Below are 22484 nucleotides of genomic sequence, written 5' to 3' on the forward strand. Positions count from 1 at the left end.
ATATAGAGGTAGCTGGAATCATGGACTTAAAAGAGGAATACACTCACAGAGAAACAGGCCGGTGGATGTATAGATAGTGAATGAATGGACAGATATAAATATAGGTAGAGAAATTTATTGATAGCCAGAAAGAGAAAGAGAGACAGAATTATAGATGGGCAGGTATACAGAGAGTTTGGTGGAGGCCTGGAAAGATAGTTAGAAGGAAAGTTAATGAACTATGACTTCCTGGATACAACAGGGAGTTCTCCTCAACAGTGTAGTAAGTTACTCGTGTAGAGAATGTGCAAAGGGATACTTACGTCCTGTATGGACAGATGGATCAAGGAGCTGTGCTCCTGACAAGAGGCTGACTTTGCAAGTAAACTGTACTGCAAGAGAAGATACGAATCACACAAGAAAAGAAAATTAAACCCAAAGGCCTGCGTTCAGCCCCTCCTTCCTGATGGGCTATGTTGGTGTCACATCCATGGGGCCTGAGCAGGCGTGGGTCCCAAGGCTGGGCTGTGGTGGGGCTGCGGGAACTGCAGAGGTTATGCCAGCTGCTGCTCCCCCCACTGTATCTGGATTACCTCGTCCCTACTTTTGGGACTTCCTTTCCCATATTCAGACTGGTCTACTTACAGCTATGCCAAGGTTTGTGTCTCTGAAAGGTCATGAACTCCCTGTCCGTGAAGAGTTTCATAAAGTCATATTGTCTCCCAGGCTTCTGGGGCTGGACTTCCAGCCTCCTTCCTTAGAGTCTCCCATCTACTTACCACAGCACCCTCATCATAGCACTTTGGCAGAATTTTGGATTTGTCTGGGGCTGGAGGTCAAGTGTAAGCAATGAGATACAGCCCTTGAGTATTTCTTCAGACACTTTCCACTCATAAGTTACCAGGCAGAAACAGGACTAGCTCTAGGCTATGGTTGCAAGAGTGGGTCATAAAGAAGGGATCCTTGCTTGTGGTTCTGTCTCAAAACAATTTGAACCTTGGTGCTTTGTCCTTTGTTCAGTCACTAGGTTGTGTCCAACTTTTTATCACCCCATGGACTGCAGCACACCAGGTCTCCCTGTCCCCAACCATCTCTCAGAGTTTGCCCAAGTTCATGGTCGTTGCCTCAGTGAGGCCATCCAACCATTTCATCCTCTGCTGCCCCCTTCTCCTTTTGCCCTCAATTTTTCCCAGCATCAGGGTCTTTTCCAATGAGTCAGCTCTTTGCATCAGGTGGCCAAAATACAGAGTACAAAGTACAGAGCTTCAAGCAACAGTTCTTCCAGTGAACACCCAGGACTGATCTCCTTTAGGACTGACTGGTTTGATCTCCTTGCAGTCCAAGGGATTCTCAAGAGTTTTCTCCAGCACCACAAATTGAAAGCATCAATTCTTCATCATTCAGCCTTCTTTATGAACGAACTCTCACATCTGTACCTGACTACTGGAAAAACCAAACTAGATAGACCTTCATTGGCATAGTGATATGTCTGCTTTTCAATATGCTGTCTAGGTTTGTCATAGCTTTTCTTTCAAGGAGCAAGTCGCTTTTAATTTCATGGCTACAGTCTCCGTCTGCAGTGACTCTGGAGCCCAAGAAAATAAAATCTGTCATTATTTTCACTTTTTCCCCCTTCTATTAATACGTGCCACGAAGTGATGGGACCAGATGCCATGATCTTAGTTTTTTCAATGTTGACTTTCAAGCAGGCTTCACTCCCATCAGAGGCTCTTTAGTTACGCTTTACTTTCTGCCTTTAGAGTAGCATTTGTGTAGAGATTGTTGATATTTCTCCTGATAGTCTTCATTCCAGCTTGTGATTCACCCAGCCTGGCATTTCACATGATGTACTCTGAATAGAAGTTAAATAAGCAGGGTGACAATATATAGCCTTGTCGTACTCTTTCCCAATTCTGAATCAGTCCTTTATTCCATGTCTGGTTATTCCATAACTGTTGTTTCTTAACTTCAATACAGGTTTCTCAGGAGACTGGTAAGGTGGTCTGGTATTCCCACCTCTTTAAGAATCTTCTACAATTTGTTGTGATCCACACATTCAAAGTCTTTAGTGTAGTCAATGAAGGAGGTGTTTTTCCTGTGGAACTCCTTTTCTATCTCCATGATTCAGGGAATATTGACAGTCTTATCTCTGGTTTCCTGTTCCTCTTCAAAACCCATCCTGTACATCTTCAAGTTCTCATTTCAAGTACAGCTTAAGCCTAGCTTGACAGATTTTGAGCATAATCTTGCTAGCATGTGAAATGAGCGCAGTTGTACAGTAGCTTGAACATTCTTTGGCATTGCCCTTCTTTGGGATTGAAAAGAAAACTGACCTTTTCCAGTCCTGTGGCCACTGCTGAGTTTTCCACATTTGCTGACATATTGAGTGCAGCACTTTCACAGCATCATCTTTCAGGATTTGAAATAGCTCAACTGGAATTCCATCACCTCCACTAGCTTTGTTCGTAGTGATGCTTTCTAAGGCCCACTTGACTTCACATTCCAGGATGTCTGGCTCTAAGTGATTGACCACACCATCACAGTTATCCAGGTCATTAAGATCTTTCTTGCATAGTTTTTCTGTGTATTCTTGTCACCTCTTCTTAATCTTTTTGGCTTCTGTTAGGTCCTTATTGTTTCTCTTCTTTCTTGTTCCTAGCCTTTCATCAAATGTTTCCTTGATATCTCCAGTTTTCTTGAAGAGATCTCTACTAATTCTATTGTTTTCCTCTGTTTCTTTACATTGTTTATTTAAGAAGGCCTTGTTATCTCTCTCCACTATTTTCTGGAACTCTGCATTCAGTTCGGTATATCTTTCCCTTTCTCCTTTGCCTTTTGCTTCTTTTCTTTCCTCAGCTATTTATAAGGCTTCCTCAGACAACCACTTTGCCTTCTTCCATTTCTTTTTCCTTGGGACTGTTTTGGTCACAGCCTCCTGTACAATGTTATGAACCTCCATCCAAAATTCTTCAGGCATCCTGTCAGATCTAATCCATTAAATCTATTTGTCACTTCCACTATATAATCGTAAGGGATTTGATTTAGGTCATACCTGAATGGAGTAGTGGTTTTCCCTACTTTCTTCAATTAAGCCTGAATTTTTCAATAAGGAGCTCATGATCTGAGCCACAGTCAGTTCCAGATGTTGTTTTCATGGACTGTATAGAGCTTCTCCATTTTGGCTGCAAAGAACCATCAGATTTTAAGTACTGACCATCTGGTGATGTCCATGTGTGGAGTCGTCTCTTGGGTTGTTGGAAGAGGGTGTTTGCTATGACCAATGGGTTCTCTTGGGAAACTCTTAGCCTTTGTCCTGCTTCATTTTGTAATCCACAAACTTTCCTGTTATTCTGGGTTTCTCTTGACTTCGTACTTTTTTATTCCAGTCCCCTATGAGGAAAAGGATATCTCTTTTTGGTGTTAGTTCTAGAAGGTGTTGTAGGTCTTCACAGAATGGGTCAACTTCAGCTTCTTCAGCATTAGTGGTTGGGACATAGACTTGGATTACTATGATGTTGAATGGTTTGCCTTGGAAATGAACCAAGATCCTTCTGTCATTTTTGAGATTGCGCCCAAGTACTGCATTTCACACTTTCTTGTTGACCCTGATGGCTACTCCATTTCTTCTAAGGGATTCTTGCCCATCAGTTCAGTTCAGTTCAGTTGCTCAGTCGTGTCCGACTCTTTGTGACCCCATGAATCGCAGCACTCCAGGCCTCGCTGTCCATCACCAACTCCTGGAGTTCACTCAGACTCACATCCATTGAGTCAGTGATGCCATCCAGCCATCTCATCCTCTGTCATCCCCTTCTCCTCCTGACCCCAATCCCTCCCAGCATCAGAGTCTTTTCCAATGAGTCAGCTCTTCGCATGAGGTGGCCAAAGTACTGGAGTTTCAGCTTTAGCATCGTTCCTTCCAAAGAACTCCCAGGGCTGATCTCCTTCAGAATGGACTGGTTGGATCTCCTCGCAGTCCAAGGGACTCTCAAGAGTCTTCTCCAACACCACAGTTCAAAAGCATCAATTCTTCGGCGCTCAGCCTTCTTCACAGTCCAACTCTCACATCCATACATGACCACAGGAAAAACCATAGCCTTGACTAGACGGACCTTTGTTGGCAAAGTAATGTCTCTGCTTTTGAATATGCTATCTAGGTTGGTCATAACTTTCCTTCCAAGGAGTAAGTGTCTTTTAATTCCATGGCTGCAGTCACCATCTGCAGTGATTTTGGAGCCCAGAAAAATAAAGTCTGACACTGCTTCCACTGTTTCCCCATCTGTTTCCCATGAAGTGATGGGACCAGATGCCATGATCTTCATTTTCCGAATGTTGAGCTTTAAGCCAACTTTTTCACTCTCCACTTTCACTTTCATTAAGAGGCTTTTTAGTTCCTCTTCACTTTCTGCCATAAGGGTGGTGTCATCTGCATATCTGAGGTTATTGATATTTCTCCCAGTAATCTTGATTCCACCTTGTGCTTCTTGCAGTCCAGCGTTTCTCATGATGTACTCTGCATATAAGTTAAATAAGCAGGGTAACAATATACAGCCTTGACGTACTCCTTTTCCTATTTGGAACCAGTCTGTTGTTCCATGTCCAGTTCTAACTGTTGCTTCCTGACCTGCATACAAATTTCTCAAGAGGCAGATCAGGTGGTCTGGTATTCCCATCTCTTGAAGAATTTCCCAGTTTATTGTGATCCACACAGTCAAAGGCTTTGGCATAGTCAATAAAGCAGAAGTAGATGTTTTTCTGGAACTCTCTTGCTTTTTCCATGATCCAGCAGATGTTGGCAATTTGATCTCTGGTTCCTCTGCCTTTTCTAAAACCAGCTTGAACATCAGGAAGTTCACAGTTCACATATTGCTGAAGCCTGGCTTGGAGAATTTTGAGCATTACTTTACTAGCGTGTGAGATGAGTGCAATTGTGCGGTAGTTTGAGCATTCTTTGGCATTGCCTTTCTTTGGGATTGGAATGAAAACTGACCTTTTCCAGTCCTGTGGCCACTGCTGAGTTTTCCAAATTTGCTGGCATATTGAGTGCAGCACTTTCACAGCATCATCTTTCAGGATTTAAAATAGCTCAACTGGAATGCCATCACCATAGTAAATATAATAGTAATCTGAATTAAATTCACCTATTCCTGTCCACTTTAGTTGGCTGATTCCTAAGATGTTGATGTTCAGTCAAGCCATCTCCTGCTTGACTATGTCCAATTTACCTTGATTTGTGGGCCTAATATTCAAGGTTCTTATGCAATATTGTTCTTTACAGCATCAGACACATCTTTTACCACCATCTTTCAACCAGACCATCTGGTTCTATCACCATCAGACACATCCACAACTGAGTGTCATTCCCACTTTGGCCCAGTGGCTTGTTTCTTACTGGAGCTGTTAATGATTGTGCTCCAGTAGCATACCGAATGCAGTATGACCTGGGGGGCCGGGGGGGCTCATCTCCCGGTGTCATAACTTCTTGCCTTTTCATACTGTCCATGAAGTTTTCTAGGCACAAATACTCAAGTGGGTTGCCATTTCTTTCTCCAGTGGACCACATTTTGTCAGAACTCTTCACTATGACCTGTCCATCTTGGGTGGCCTTCATGGCTCATAGCTTCACTGAGTTATGCAAGCCCCTTCACCACTACAAAGCTGTGATCCATGAAGGGAAAGCTGGTGCTTCAGGGTGCTTAATATTCACAAGGCCTGTGGGACTGTAAATGACCTCTTCCCTCAAGAAATGCCCTGCAGTTGGTAAATCAATGAATTCAGTACAGGGCCAACTCTTAAGATGCCATTTCAAGAGCAAAATTTTCCTCCCATTCTTTAAAGAAAAAAAAACAATCACATGAAAATATGCTCAGCATCTTTGGGTTTTCCTTGGTGGTCCAGTGGTTAAGAATATGACTTCCCATGCAGGGGATGCAGGTTCGATCCTCTTGGGGAACTAAGATCTCACTTGCCTCAGAGCAGCTAGGCCCAAGGGGTGAACCCATGGGGTGAAATGCCTGAGCCCGCGTGCTCTAGAATTCACGCGCCAGCTAGAGTGGCCCACCCCACAGTGAAGACCCTGAGTGCTGCAACTAAGACGCAATGCAGCCAAAAAGAAAAATATGTAAATTTTTAAGTTTTTAATGAAAATAAGTACCTACCATATTCCCTTCAGGCCTTGGTGACCTGGGCTGGTATCTCATCCCTAAGGAGGCTTGGGTTCCAAGGCTACAACTCTCCTCTGGCTGAGGGTGCTGGGGAGGTTGTACCAACAATGAGCCCCCTGGGACCTGTAGTGTCTGGTCCCCTCTGGATGTGACCACAATCTTTAGATCCAGGTGGTCCCTCTTGCAGCTAAACCAAGCCTAAAGGACCCCCAAAATGATGGTCCCTTCAGGCATGAAGAGCTTTGAAAAGTCATCTGGTCTCCCATGTCCTCTGAGTTCCCACTTCCTTAGAGGCACCCCACTTACAAATGACAACCCCTCAGCATAGCAGCTTGGCAGGGATTCCAATATACCTGGAGGAGAAGGATGAGGAAGGAGCAGTAATGAATCACAAGCCCTTGGGTATTTGTGCTGGTACACTACACTCTAATGGACAACCCGGGAACAAGACTTTCCCTAGGGCTCTGGTTGCCCCAGTAACCAGAGTTGGCATGAAGAAATCCTGCATCTTGTGGCCATTGCTCGCAACTACAACTTGCAAATCAGTGCTTAACATTCATTCACAAGGGCTGTAAGGATGTAAATAAATAACTCCTATCCGCTTAAAGCTCAACATTCAGAAAACGAAGATCATGGCATCTGATCCCATCACTTCATGGGAAATAGATGGGGAAACAGTGGAAACAGTGTCAGACTTTATTTTTGGGGGCTCCAAAATCACTGCAGATGGTGACTTCAGCCATGAAATTAAAAGACACTTACTCCTTGGAAGGAAAGTTACGACCAACCTAGATAGCATATTCAAAAGCAGAGACATTACTTTGCCAACAAAGGTCCGTCTAGTCAAGGCTATGGTTTTTCCTGTGGTCATGTATGGATGTGAGAGTTGGACTGTGAAGAAGGCTGAGCGCTGAAGAATTGATGCTTTTGAACTGTGGTGTTGGAGAAGACTCTTGAGAGTCCCTTGGACTGCAAGGAGATCCAACCAGTCCATTCTGAAGGAGATCAGCCCTGGGAGTTCTTTGGAAGGAACGATGCTAAAGCTGAAACTCCAGTACTTTTTGGCCACCTCATGCGAATAGTTGACTCACTGGAAAAGACTCTGATGCTGGGAGGGATTGGGGGCAGGAGGAGAAGGATGAGGATGAGATGGCTGGATGGCATCACTGACTGGATGGACGTGAGTCCGAGTGAACTCCGGGAGTTTGTGATGGACAGGGAGGCCTGGCGTGCTGCGATTCATGGGATCGCAAAGAGTCGGACACGACTGAGCAACTGAACTGAACTGAACTGAATAAGATGGGCTGGATAGGCCACCCAATCCAGTATTCTTGGGCTTCCCTTGTGGCTCAGCTGGTAAAGTATCTGCCTGGAATGCAGGAGACCTGGGTTCAATCCCTGGGTTGGAAAGATCCCCTGAAGAAGGGAAAGGCTACCCACTCCAGTATTCTCCTCTGAAAAAAACCATGAATGGAGGAGCCTGGTGGGCTACAATCCATGGGGCTGCAAAGAGTCAGATATAACTGAACAACTAAGCACGCACACAGAAGGGATGGGGACAACCGAAATGTCCATCGACAGATGAACGGATGAAGACATGCTACATGTACTGAGTGGACTGTGGCTCAGCCAGAAACAGAAGGAAAGAATGCTGTTTGCAGCAAAATGGACGGACCGGGAGATGTCCACATGAAGTCCAGTGAGTCAGGCAGAGAAAGACATGTATGATATCACTTACAGGTAGAGTACAAAAATGGATAGACCTGAACTAATTTACAAAAGAGAAACAACTCACAGACTTAGATGATACAGTTAGGGTTACCAAAAGGGAAAGTTGGGGGGGATAAATGAGGCGGCTGGGTTTAAGCAACACCCACTAATATTTATGGGCTTTCCTGGTGGCTCAGACAGTAAAGAAGTCTGCAATACAGGAGACCCAGGTTCTGTCTCTGGGTTGGGACGATCCCCTGGTGAAGGGCATGGCAACCCACCCCAGTATTCTTGCCTTGAGAATTCCATTGACAGAGGAGCCTGGTGGGCTGCAACCCAGGGACTCACAAAGAGTTGGACACGACTGAGCAACTGACACTTTCAGTAACATCTATAAAATAATCAACAAGGGCCTACTATAGAGGACAGGGAACTCTACTCAACTTTCTGTCATAACCTATATGCAAAAAGAAGCCAAGAGCAAGAGAAGCTTATATATACATATGTCTGTTTATACCTGAATCACACTGCTGTACACTTCAAATAAACATAACATTGCAAATCAACAATACTCCAAGATAAAATAATCTTTAAAACATAAAAATTGCCTAACAAGGTTCCCTTTGGCCACAGGGACCTGGGCTCTCAGCACATCCCTGGGGCCTGAGGAAGCTGGAGCCAAAGGCTGGACTAACTGTAGGGCTTACAGTCTAGGCCAGAGAGCATGGAGAGCACAGTTCTGGTCCTAACCATCCCTGAACCAAAGATCACCTCTCACCAGAGGCCCCAGGGCCCTGACCTGAACTGGAAGTCACAAGAGCAGCTGCGATTTACTGAGGCCCGCGCGAAGCAGCACAGCCTTCGTGTGCAGGCACATACCCCTTGCCTTCCTGATGAGCAAACGGGCAGGACGCTCAGAAGCCACCACTTCCACATGCTGGAGCCGGTGCTGGCGCCACGACCCACCACCACGAGGGTTCTGAAATTGGTCCTTTCAAGGGTGGATCAGAGAGGAAGTGCGGGGGCTCCTCAGAGCCCACAGTTAGATGTGGACCCCTCTTCTACAGGCTCCTTGTGCGTTTCTCAGCAGCAGAACCTCTGCTTTGAAATAAATCTTAGATCGAGTGGGAGGGAGGGGATATACATGTACTTAGGACTGATTCACGTTGTATGGCAGAAAGCTACACAACATTGTTAATTATCCTCCAATTTAAAAAAAATGATATTAAAAATAATAAATATTAGCTGATAACATATAAAATGCAAAAAAAAAAAAAGTGAAACCACTTTGGCTGAAGTGAGGATACAGTGGCCTGGCCCACTCAGTCTGCAAAATCCAAGCCTTCAGAGAACAGGAGGATAATAGTTGCTTCTTTCCTTCCATTCAGATACGAAAAGAAAGGCCAAGAAGGCAACTTTTGCTCAGGCTTCTCAGCGGACACAGACTACACTAAATTCTAATGAGCTCTACATTTCTGCTTTCTCTCACTCTCTCTGTGCTCCCTAGGGCAGGCCTGGTCCTCCGTACAGTGCCTGCTGCCATCAGTGAATGAATAATGAGAGGGCGCTGGCCCCGGTCACACAGTGGGCTTAGTGACAGGTCACTGGGCTCCTGGCCATAAGCTGGGTTTGTACCTTACACCACCAGGATCAATGACAGTAAGCTGGAAGTAAATGAAATTACCACCCTCAACCATTTATGCTTAGGGGAGTAACATGTTAGCCATTCCTAAGGGAAATAGTTCAAATTTGTTACAACAAAATAAACCAATGGAGTGGAATACAGGGTTGTGTCCATCTTCCAGGGCAGTTGCCAAACCCAAATGAGACGAATGGAAGGGTGATGTAAAAGATACAGAGTTCTGGTGAGGTTCACGGTGGCGGAACAGCCACACAGGTTTTCAGTCCTTTCACAAAAACAAAGCCACAAGGAGAGCAAAAGAAACCCCCAGATGACATTAAGGTAGTTGGTCAAACTCTAGAACGTGAAGGAGTAGGGCCAAACCACTCATCGCCATAACACCAGTGTGGTTTCAGCACGGGGAGGAGAAAGGCAAGTTTTTAAGGCCCTTTGAGTCAAGTAACCTGAGAATTGTGATCAAATACACATCCCTTCTAGATAGAAAACTCAACAGCCAATGTGAGAACTGTCAAAACTAGGAGCAGCGTCCCATGCTTTCGTTTAAAAGTGAAAAATGGGGGATGCAAGACAGTTGCGAATGGAGTCTCTAGCAATGAACAACTCATTATCTAAAGTAGAAAATACACTGGATGGGAGTACACAGACATTAGACCCTGCTGAAGGAAAGACCAGTAAGTCTGAATTCAGCAATGAAAATTACACAAACTGAAGCACAGAAAGAGAGAGAAGACCCCTCCAAAAAAATAACAAGTTACTACAATATTAAGTAGTTTATATGTGTAAGTCCAAAAATCTTTGAAGAAACAGCCAAAAATTTTTTTCAAACTGGATTAGAACTATAACCCTACAGATTCTAGGAAGTCAAAGTACCTCACACACACTACAATAAAACTGAAGTTAAAAAAGCAGCCAGAGAAAAAAGGTATATTACAGATAAAGGAGCAAATATAACAATGGCAGCCAACTTCTCATCAGAAATTTTGTAAAGCATTAGAAGATTAATGTCAGACGTGCTGAAAGAAAAAAAGCCTGTTAGCTTGGAATTCTACACCTAGTGAAAATATCCCTTTTTAAAGGCGAAATAAACTCTTTTTCAAGTAAAAACTGAAACAGTGAATTACCAGCAAAGCTGAAATACAAGAAATGTGAAAGTAATTTCTTCAGGTAGAAGGCAAATACCACCAGATGAAAATCTGAATCTATGCAAAGGAATAAGGAGCACCAGAAATTACTAGTAAAGATCTGGGTGAATAGAAGATTTTCTTTCATTTCTTTAATATCACTAAAAGTACTGACTATCCGAAGTACACTGTGGAGGTTACAGCATATAGAAATAAAATGTGTGAAACAGCAGAAATAATGGCAATAGGGAAATCAGAGTATTCTGTTTGAAGGATCTTATAGTATAGAAAAGGAATATCCTATCTGTTCAAGGTATGTTGTGGTGAAGCTGTGTTTTAAATCCTAGGTCAACCACTAAAAGAATAAAGCAAAGAATATAGCTAATAAGTCACCAATGATTAATACCACAAAAAAATGGTCCAAAAATGGGCATGAAAAGAGGAAAAAAAGGAACAAAGAACAGATGAGTCAAATAGAAAACAGCTAGTAGGTTTATACCTAACTGTACAAGTGATTACAATAAATAGGCTAAACACTCCCGAGTAAAAGGCCCTGGTTAAGAGAGAGTATCAGAATAGATTTAAAAAACAAACAAAACCCAGAACTACTTGCTGTTTATACAAAACCTACTTTAAACATGAACACACAAATTAAAACAATGACTTAGAAGATTTCCTATACACACACTAATCAAAAGAAAGATGAAGTATCTATATTATAATGACATAAAAATGATTCTAGAATGAGAAATATCCGATAAAGTAGACTTCGGGACAACAAATACTTATAAAGGATTTTTTAAAAAGGACATAATAAATGATCAGTTCATCAAGGAGGCAACAACCCTAAATACGCATGCACCTAAAACAGAGCTTCAAAATACGTGAAACAAAAACTCACAGAACTGAAGAGACGTCATTTCCAATTCCAGCTGGAGATCTTAACACTCCTCTTTTAGCAAGAGAAGAAGTAGATCCCTAATTTAAAAAAAAAAAAAAAGAAGGTTATGGAATACATACACAAACCTATCAATCAGTGTGACTTAACTGACATTCATAGAATATTTCACCCAACAACACTTAAATGCATTCAAGTACATCTGGAACACTCATCAAGATAGACTCATTTCTGGACACTCAGACATTCTTTAACAAATTTAAAAGAATTAAAAGCATCAAGAACATATTCTTGGACTATAATGGAAATAACCTAGGCATCAGTAATAGAATATTTGGGAAAATCTTCAAGTATTTGGAAATGTAAGCAATATGTACACATCCAAATAACTCAGGGGTCAAAGGAAAAAATCACAGTAAAAATAGTTAATATAGAGGAAAGAAGAGACCGAGAGAAGGGGACAGAAATGGAAGGTAACAGTCTCTGCTCTGCAATGCAGGAGCCCCAGGAGAAGCAGGTTCAATCCCTGGGTCGGGAAGATCCCCTGGAGAAGGAAACAGCTGCCCTCCCCAGTATTCTGTCTGGAGAATCTCATGGACAGAGGAGCCTGGTGGGCTGCAGTCCCGGGGTCACAGAGTCGGACACGGCTGAAGCGGCTTAGCGCACATGAACCTTGTCCTGTGCGCTGACTTTGGAAGCATGTGATGTTTAGAAAATAGCAATTAAAGAGGGGAAAAGCCCTAAAAACTGAGAGAACAAATGGATGTAATTTTACTTATATATCAAGCCCAATCCATAACCACAGACAGAAAATAAGTATTCAGGTGTTTTCAACTGTACATTCCTAATAGGCTGTATTTAGTAGTTTATGGTTTGTAGTAATTACAGTCATCTTATTTTGAAAGTATTATGTTGATACCGTAAGACAGAGCAAGAGAAAAGTAATTGTTACTGTAACTAGAAACCAAGATTTTTAAGATAAAAGAAGGGATTTAAAAATGCATACAACTCAGGAACTGAAAGCGCTGTCACCTGAAGCTTTACTTGGAAATAACACAATTAACTCATGACCTAGTTTTCTCCTAAAACTATATTTTTTCTCATCTCTGCACTGAAAAAGCCTAGAAGCAGTATAACTAATTAGCATCCAGACTGTGGTCTTTTGTAAAAAAAAAAAAAAAAAAATTCTCTCTTTCTTTACGGCTGCCCTGGGCCTTTGCTCCTGGAGCAGGCTTTCTCCAGCTGTGGTCCGTGGGCTCTAGGGTGCGAGGGCTCAGTAGTGTGCACAGGCTTAGTTGCTCTGTGGCACGTGGAATCTTCCAGGACCAAGGATCAAACCTGTGTCCCTTGCGTTATCAGGTGGATTCTTAACCACTGGACCATGAGGGAAGTCCCAGACTGTGGTCTTTAAAAACCACTTCCCACTAAAAGAAACCAGCATTTCTTAAAGAAATTACAGATTAAGGTCAGAAGCAGGAAGGGCACGCACAAAATGAGCCCAGGATTTCTTAACGGGACAGAAAAAAACAAAAGTGTTAGATGCTCAGTCATAACGGAAGCTACCGGAAAACAATAGGGTTGTGTCAAAAGCACACAGCAATCAACTCTTCAAATATGGAAGCATCAAAACTAATAATGACTATAATCAATTGAAACACATATTTTAAAAACTCTTTGAGCGTGTGATAGGAGAAAAATTTTGAAGGTTGCTAGAACAATGACCTTACTTTGAAAATAAGAAAAAAAAATCATATATTTTTCTTGCCTTTCCTGTACAAACTGTGTATGTATCACGGTGATAAAATAATTGCTGAAGGAAAAAATGCTAGTAAATGTAGAAAGGAACAATAAAAAAAATAATCAGGTACAGGCACAGGGCTGGTACAGCCTAAGAGAGTGCGTTTTATCTGTTAAAGATACATACTGAAGCTTTTAAGGTCGAAATTACATGATTGCTGAGATTTGCTTTTAAAATATTCCCCTAAAAGGAAAAACAGTAAGTGGGATAAAAACATGAAGCAAGATGCTAATACATGTCGAAACTGACGATGGATGCTTGGAGACTCACTGCATTACTCTCTCTGCTTTCTTTCAGTGTTAGAAATTTTCCAGAAGAAGCAGCTCAGATACTTGTGTTAGTTGCTCACTTGTGTGTGACTGTGACCCCATGGACTGTAGCCCGCCAGGCTCCTTTGTCCATGGGGATTCTCCAGGTAAGAATACTGGAGTGGGCTGCCATTCCCTTCTCCAGGGAATCTTCCCGATCCAGGGATCAAACCCAGGTCTCCTGCATTGCAGGCGGATTCTTTACCATCTGAGCCACCAGGGAAGCCCTCAAATATATGTGGAGAGGGAGTCTATCTTCAGTTCAGTTGCTCAGTGATGTCCAACTCCTTGCGACTCCATGGACTGCAGCACGCCAGGCTTCCCTGTCCATCACCCACTCCTGGAGCCTACTCAAACTCATGTCCATCGCGTTGGTGATGCCATCCAACCATCTCATACTCTGTCGTCCCCGTCTCCTCCTGCCTTCAATCTTTCCCAGCATCAGGGTCTTTTCAAATGAGTCAGTTCTTCCCATCAGAGGACCAAAGTATTGGAGTTTCAGCTTCAGCATCAGTTAACATTAGCTTAAGTTACACTATTCTCCTCCAGAGGCCTCTGGGGTCCAGATCCGAGTGGGTTCCCACCCCAGTCCCACAGCTGGGGGTATGCAGTGAGGTGCTTTCCAGGCATCGTCTCCGCTCCCTCAGTGGTTCTGAGGTCCTTCACCCCTTCCTTCCTCCCTGACCCAGCCTCAGCTCTTTGGGATGTGCTTGGGGTGGTTTCAAACCCGCAGGCACATTTCTGTTTTCAAAGATAACACAGCAAGAAGCGTGGGTGTTTGCCTGTGGGTAGTGTGTCTCCCCCAACCCTGCCCCACCTTCAGGCCTTCTGGGCCCCCAGGCCTGAGCTCAGGTGGCCCCCAAGGGTGAAGGCCTCCAGGTGACAGGCTTACACTCTGTTGGGACTGAAGGAAGGGTTCTAGCCTCCACGGTGGGTGCGCTGGTGGTGAGAAGCTTCCCAGCAGAGGTATTGATACTCGGCCCCTGCAGTGCCCTGAGGGGCTCAGCCAGCCCCTCCAGGGCCCACACTGTCCCGTCTCCACAGGGGTCCAGTGCCCCCCGAAGTCCATCTGCATCAGGAGGTCACTGGATGACTGCTGGTCTGCTGGCTCCCCGACCCCCATTCTGCCGTGCTCAGAACCTGGTCGGGTGGCCAGCACTGCCACTGAGGGCTGCGTGGCTCGGGGGGACTGTGGTCTTTGGGGCATCGACTGTCCTCCTTATGAAAAGAGTGGTGCAGCCTCCCAGGCCTTTACGGTCCTGTTGGGTCATTCCGCCCCTCAGGAGCCTTTATAGCCCCTTCTCTAGATCCAGCCCCAGTGCCTTGTCCCAGCAGCTCCCAAACTGTGCTTATCCTCACCCGGCATCTCCTTTGAGGCCTTTCCTTACGATCCATCCCCCACCTCTGCCACCCTCCTCTGAGCATCCCACATTCTGGCTGGGGCTCCACACAGTCTGCACTCATGCCTGCTGTTCATCTCCGCTCCTGCTCGCTGCTTGCCGCAGGGCTTCCCTTCAAAGCTCTGCTCCGTTGCCAGCGGAGCCCTTCCTACTCTCCCAGCCAGAGCCTGGTCAGAAGTGAGTTCTTCCTCCAGAACACTAGAAGGTCTACGCAGACAACTCACCGAGCCCTCAGGAATCCTCGCCTGAGCATCCCGTGTCATGAAGGGGTCTGGGGCAGGTATGGAATCCCCCATGTGGTTGATGAATTCTTCATCTGAGAACATCTGATGTAGCAGAGGCTGGCCAGGGTACAAAAAATAGTTGTTATCTGCATGATACTTGACAGGTTGTAAAGGATTTCACACCATCACCTCAATTAATCCTGAAAGCCACTCTGAGAGGCAGCCCTGAGCAGGGGGACGCTGAGTGACCTCCCCAAGGCCAGGGTCACGTGGGGTAGCACCAGGCCCCAGCTTTCCAGGCCCCAAGGCCCCTCTGCTCCCTCTTAGAACCTGGCTGCGACTGGGGAGACCAGCCCACATGTTAGCAAAGGCTGAGCCAAGCCATCACCACCACCCAGAAGAAAGCACTGGCATTCAGCCCCTGTTGGAGATGGTCCCTGCCCTGCTCTCCTGCAGTTTCTTCATCTGAAAAATGGCCTTCCCTTAGAGAGGCCTGAAAACGAGCTGGAGTCCTATAGGCTTGAGGCTATGAGAGCCCGAGCAGAATCCCTTATGGAAAGCAGCAAAGGCCAGGGCAGGACACGCTCCTGAGATCAAGTGATCCTGTCCCTGGAGGAAGGGAACCGCAGACAGGCCGAGACCACCTAGCAGCAACACCAGGCAGGACTCAGGGCCGCCCCCCTCCCTCCCACCTAAACTCAGGGCTGAGCATGCCTGGGGACAGGAGCAGACGGCCACCCCATGGGGCTGCCCCAGGCAAACCCAGCCATCTCTCAGGGCATCTGACCTCTGCTGCTGATTTCTACCCAGAGGACGTCATGAGCTTTTTTAGTTCCCAAGGAATATTAATTAGCACCCGGAGGTTGGGCTGCCCTGAGATGGGACTGCTGTTTAAAACAAACAGGGGCTTCCCTGGTGGCTCAGTGGTAAAGAATCCTCCTGCTGATGGGTTCGATCCCTGGTCTGGGGAGATGCCACATGCCGAGGAGCAGTGGAGCTGTGCGCCATGACTGAGCCTGTGCCCGCAAGCCTGTACCCCTCAACATGAGAGCCCCCACTTGCCGCAACTAGAGAAAAATCCATGCAGCAATGAAGACCCAGCACAGCCAAATAAATGAATCCCAGGCAGGCACTCTGGCGGCTCTCATCTGTAGGGACCTGTTTTTATGGGTTTATCTCACCCTGACAACTGAGTGTCTGCAGGGCCATCTGAACAGTCTCCTGGGACCTTGCTGGTTCAGCTTCGTCATCCCTCCTCGGGGCCTGGGACAGAGGACTGGGGTAGCCCCACTGTCAAACATCCCGCCTCTGAATGAACATTCTTGGCAAAGAGCACCCACGTCCTTCCACGGCTCCTAGCTGGGGAGGCAGGCACACAGGGGGCTAAGCTGTCTACTCAGCAATTGCGGCCCCAGGTCTAGGTCGGAGCCCTGGGGCTAACTGCAGGGCTGGGGCACAGGGATGGAAGGTGGGGCAGAGGGGATGGAAGGAGGGGAGGGGAGGCACGTGGTCCAGAGTCTCTCCTCCAGGCCCGTGTATCCCCAGCCAGCTGAGGCCATGCCTGCCCTGGGGACCGTCTGCAGCCTGCTGCTCAGCAGTGCACTCTGGGTGGACTTGGCCAGGGTGGGCTCCAGGTCCCTGAGCCTCAAACATCAGAAAGTGCAGGTGAGACATCTCCCCATGAGCCCTGCATTCTAAATGGGGAAACTCCTTCCAGCCCTGCCCTGAGCCGTGTGACCTGGGCAGTGGCTCTCACACTCTGGGCTTCAGCCTTCCCTCAGAGCACAAAGGAGGCCTCCAGGTCTAAACGCGAGCCCGTACCTCACTCTGCTTCTGGACAGACAGGGGGCTCAGGGTCCTAAGGAGAATACCTCCTCTTTCCAGCAGAGAAAGGAATCCAAGAAGCCAGCAGTCACACTGAAGCCCCGAGGCCCTGGGAGGCTGGCTTGGATCGGAAGTCAGGCAGAAAGTGCAGAAGATGAACTGGAAATCCAGGTGGGTCTCTGCAGTTTTATGCCTCCGGCAGTGGAGGGGATAATGGACTCTGTACCACTGGGCTCTGGGAGGTCTTTGCCCATCAGCAGGCAAATACCTAAGTAACTTTGCTGCAGCAGGATGAGCCCCAAGCAGAGGGGAACGGGGGTGCCAGCAGACACCAGGCGATCGCAAAGGGGAGCCAGCAAGCAGACATCAGGAAGAAAGCACTGCTCAGAGTGGAGAAGTTTCCCTAGAGAAAACTTTCTGATGGACTCAGGGACCTCTCAGACCTTATCTGACTTTATTTTATGAGGAGCAGCACCCTGGACAGGTGAGCTGGGGGCTCAGCTCTCACCAAACCCCACCTATAGATGAGGATGGAGCCCACCAGGCTTGCTTAGGCTTTGGTGAATTGTGCACGGAGGGGCAAGGAGGACTAGGAGAGAGAGAGGGCGTGAAGGCATTTTATAAGGGATCCCCACCTGTGTGGAGAAGGTGGGTGCAAGGAGGTGTGCATGCTTAGAAAACCAGCGAATGGTCCCAACAAGAGTTAAGGTAGAGAAAGACCTTTGTACAGGGGAATTGGAATCCCCCCGGGGTGCCTGGTAACTTCTGTGCTGGTGCCCACGCCTCGGTCTCTCTTTCCCCTGCTTCACCCTCCTACTTAGCATTTAACCTCTACAACCGCCTGTGAGGTCAGTGAGGCTGGTCTTAGGCCCTCATTTAGAGACAAAGGACAGAGGTTCAGCTAGGAAAGCTCACTGGCCTGAGGGGCCACAGCTTGTGTGGGGCAGAGGTGGGACCCCTGGTCTGGGGGGACTCTGGTCCTCAAGCCCTGTATCCCCATCACCTGTCTGGCAGAGAGAGAGTGGGTGGCCCAGGAAGTCTCCTTGGCCTCCCTCCACTGACCCCCAGCTTCTCCCCCGATCCCTATGAGTCAGGGGTGAAATCCCCAACCCACACCCTCTGACCCTCACCAGGCAGCGCCTCCTACCACGCGTGAGATCCCACCTGTCACATTCCCCCTCGACACCAGTCTGCGAATCCTTAGACTAAAATGAGGGAACTTTCCCAGTGCACCGGCCAAGTCCAGCAGGGCAAGAGAAGCTCTAAGCCAGCTCAGATGCAGAAGAAGTTTCTAGTTTCCACAGATGGAACAGCAGGCACTGCTTCAGCTAGAACTGGGAGTCCACAAGTCCGGAGGTGGGGGGCACCAGAGGTGGAGGGGGCCGTGACACAGGCCATGACTCTGGCTCTGCTCTCCAAACCCCTCCAGTCCTGGGGTCCTGTCTGGACCATCGCAGGCCCCTCCTCTCCCTCTGAACTTGTTTCCCAAAATGGAGTTTCAGACCTAGAAGCTTTTGAGACCAAGTCCCACCCCCAGTGCACCCAACCCCCACTTACCAGATGCGACACTGAGGCAAAAGGGGTCTTTTCAAGCCACTTGAAGCCGCTCTCCCGTCCAGCAGCCACTGTGCCTGTCGGTTGCTCCTCGTCTGGCTCCAGGGTGCAGTCTAGCACCTGGCAGGTCTCCAGTTTGGTGCCCCTAGTGCTGTGCAAGGTCTGCTGGGATCATCCGACCACTTGCATCAGCCAGGGGGTGGGGGGAAAATGAGTGTGCACTGAAGGGAGGGAAAGAGGGGCTTCAGGTGTCCCCCAGATCAGTGACGTCATCACTCGCTTCATCTTCATGGTGGAGACGAGGGGGATGGAGGTACATTTTAAATAGGGAACCAACATGTATCTGTTGTTTTATTAACATCTCTGAGTGTCTCTGCTCCTCTGTGAAATGGGAGCCACAGTGGCTCCTACCTGGAGGGTAAGGGCTCGGCCTGAGCCTGACCAGGATGAAGGCTGCACGCCAGGCGCGGTGGCAGCGGCCCTGGGGCTCAGGGGCTCCAGGGCTGGTGGGTTCCAGTCTGCTGTCTGGCCCTGGCCACCACCTCCCTCTGCAGCCCCGGGCACATCATACAACCTCTTAGGGCCTTAGCTGCTTCACCTGAAAATGGGGCTGACACGTCCTGAGTGGAGGGCAGGAGGCAGAAGGACCATGGGCTCCTTTTCGGCCCCAAGATCCCTTTGTCTACTCATCCAGAATCTCATTGCCCAACATGGCCAGGAAACCACGTGGTTACTGGGGTAACATGAAGGTAAACAGTCTCCACTCCCCAGGAGAGAAACAATGACATGGCCACAGAGCTCCTTCCTCTTTGCCCACAGCTTTGAGCTTCAAGAAGTCATCTCATAGGCTGCTGAGAAAGGAGGGCTCGTGGGGTACCCTCCCTGCAGAAAGGAAGAGACGGAGCATAGGAAGAACAAACTTGCTCAGAGCATCCTTCGAGGAAAGTGTCAGCTTCCTGTCTGATTTTCCACAGAACAAGGAAAGGCCTGTGCAGACAAGAGGAAGACCACCTGGGAAGGGAAGAAGGCGGGGTGCAGACACCGTTCCCCAGGCTAGTGCTGCGTCCACCAGGGAGAGCCCTGTCCCCAGATCACCCTGCCGGCGTCTCAAACTCCACCACTGGCCATTCAACCTTCTGCCTTCCAAAGCTGCAAGAATGGGGGAAACTCGTTCTAGGGGACCCCACAGCTTTTATCAGTAACCTCTTCAGTGGTAAGGACAGAGGGTACAAGGTAAGCCCTTAAAGATGGTGAGCACAAGCATTGAAGCATATACACTATCATGTGTAAAATAGGCAGCTAGTGGGAATTCGCTGTGTAACAGGGACCTCAGCCCGGTGCTCCGTGATGACCTAGAGGGGAGAGGGGGGCTTCAGAGGAAGGGGGGCTTCATAGGGAGGGGATATATGTATACTTCAGGCTGATTCATGCTGTTGTACCGCAGGAACCAACACATCGTAAAGCAATTATCCTTCAATGTAAAATAAAAATGGTGGGGGTGATAAGACCAGGCCCAGGAAGAAGGGTAACCTGGCTGAGGGGTGCCTGCTGAACCCCAGACCCTTCTCTCTCCCCTTCCTGAGAGCCCAGGGCCTCCACTGGGATGGGGGTGGGAGGTGAGGGGCTGGGGTGGGAGGGTGAGACCTCTGACAATTCCTGGGCCCTCATATAGTTCAGTGTCCCCTTTGATGCCAGGATCAAAGCTGTCAGGGGCTCAGTCCCACCGGCACGGCTAGACCCTGGAGAAGTTTCTTCAGGATGTCCTTTGGGAAGAAGCCCATGGTAAGTCCTTGCCCAGGTCCAGTCAACTCCCAAGTTTTCGCTGGAGTCCCAGCGTGAGTCTGCCTATGGGCAACAAAACAGAAGTTTTCTTCCCCACCCTTGCCTCTCAAGCTTCTGATCCCTCTGTCCCAAACACAATCATTCCTCAGTTCCTGCTGGGGATTGGTTCCAGGACTGCCCTCCCCCCGCCCACCCCCCGCTTTTAGGGGATGGACCCCAGTCCCACGGTCCACACTCCGAGGCCAGTGCTCTCCCCGTGACAACACGCACGTCCATCACCCTGTGGAAGAAAAGCCAACTGTGCTGGCGCCAGCAGGACAGTGGGCAAAGCGGCGGGGCTTTCTGGTGGGCATTGTTTTTCCAGCTACGCTGTGAGGCACATGGGATATTAGTTCCCCAACCAGGGGTGGAACCCGTGCCCCCTGCCATGCAAGTGCGGAGTCTCAAACCCTGGACCGCCCCGGGAGCCCCAGCCACGGCACTTTGACTTGACCTCTCGCTTTTCAGAAGGCCCGATTGGCAAGTGACCAACCCTGAGACCAGCCACCTCTCCGTTCTCCCAGAAGCACTCAACTGGATTCCAGAACACTTCCGAGACCACACCCAGCTCTGAGGGGTACTAGCCCGAGGTGAATCAGTGTTCAAACTGGATGCTGAAGGTGCAAAATGTTTACTTCACCAAAGAGGAAGATTTCACATTTCACTGAAAAACAACCCCCCAGCCAGCCAATTATTGGTCTGTGGTCAATGGGAAGAGAAAAAATGAACATGTAGCAAGGAGGCGTGCATGCTTAGAAAACCAAAGTACAACCACACCTACAGCGGAGAAGTTTTCTGGGGGGATGTAGGAGCAGAGGATGGAGACAGCGATGGCACCCCACTCCAGTACTCTTGCCTGGAAAATCCCATGGATGGAGGAGCCTGGTAGGCTGCAGTCCATGGGGTCGCTAGGAATCGGGCACGACTGAGCGACTTCACTTTCACTTTTCACTTTCATGCACTGGAGAAGGAAATGGCAATCCACTCCAGTGTTCTTGCCTGGAGAATCCCAGGGACGGGGGAGCCTGGTGGGCTGCAGTCCATGGGGTCGCTAGGAGTCGGGCACGACTGAGCGACTTCACTTTCACTTTTCACTTTCATGCACTGGAGAAGGAAATGGCAATCCACTCCAGTGTTCTTGCCTGGAGAATCTCAGGGACGGGGGAGCCTGGTGGGCTGCAATCCATGGGGTCGCTAGGAGTCGGGCACGACTGAGCGACTTCACTTTCACTTTTCACTTTCATGCACTGGAGAAGGAAATGGCAATCCACTCCAGTGTTCTTGCCTGGAGAATCCCAGGGACGGGGGAGCCTGGTGGGCTGCCGTTTATGGGGTCGCACAGAGCCGGACACGACTGAAGCGACTTAGCAGCAGGAGCAGAGGAAGGGGACAGAAAGGAGGCAGTAAGGGTGAGACAGAGGAGAAGACAGGCAAGGGTCCTTTAAGTACCAGAGCTTCTCAAGTGCAAAGAAAGGTACATTAACAACCAGTGAGGCCTGTGTGAGCAGGGGAACTTCCGGTGACACTATCAGAGCCACTGAACTGACATTCAAGGGCAGGACAGATGCTGGGAATGTGAAAGCCTGATTCTGAAGCTGGACACAATTGGGGCGCAAACAACAGCTAGAGCCACTGCCAGACACAGCTGACCTGACCTCTTCCCCTTCCTCCTGGTCCACTGAGAAGACCCGCACAGCAGACACCACCTCACGTGGCCAAGGCTGGCCATTGCCTCGGCTCCTTCATTGATCTGGGACACTAGGGTGACGTCCCAAAAGCCTTCCAACCCCAGCTCACAGCTGAAGTGAGCCTTGATCCTTAAGTTCCACCGCTGAATTCCAGTGAAGACCCAGTCTTCCTGGGGGGAATGTCTCTTATCAGTCATGTGCTCTTCGGTGTGAACTGACTCTCGAGCTAGTGATGGAGGATGGGTGATCACAGGGGGAGAAGCACTGCCTGCCTCAGCATGTGTGCACCCACTAGAAACACACAGGACACCCCTCTGTGGAGCTGAGGTAACATCCACACTCTGGAGAAACCCTTG

At 48.1% G+C, this 22484-nt stretch overlaps 1 long non-coding RNA gene across 1 annotated transcript in view; it reads right to left on the reverse strand.

Annotated features, from left to right (window-relative positions):
* Positions 1-21364, reverse strand: part of LOC112581148 — a 30824-nt gene extending 9460 nt beyond the window's left edge. The window contains exons 1-3 of the long non-coding RNA XR_003105602.3: positions 18623-21364; positions 15242-15358; positions 11515-11591 (exon numbers count right to left, since the gene is read on the reverse strand). This is a non-coding gene — a long non-coding RNA (uncharacterized LOC112581148). The remainder of the gene's footprint in view (positions 1-11514; positions 11592-15241; positions 15359-18622) is intronic.
* Positions 21365-22484: the final 1120 nt, after the last annotated feature.

The sequence above is a fragment of the Bubalus bubalis genome, chromosome 21 (assembly GCF_019923935.1).
Source record: "Bubalus bubalis isolate 160015118507 breed Murrah chromosome 21, NDDB_SH_1, whole genome shotgun sequence".
Classification (NCBI taxonomy): Eukaryota; Metazoa; Chordata; class Mammalia; order Artiodactyla; family Bovidae; genus Bubalus; species Bubalus bubalis.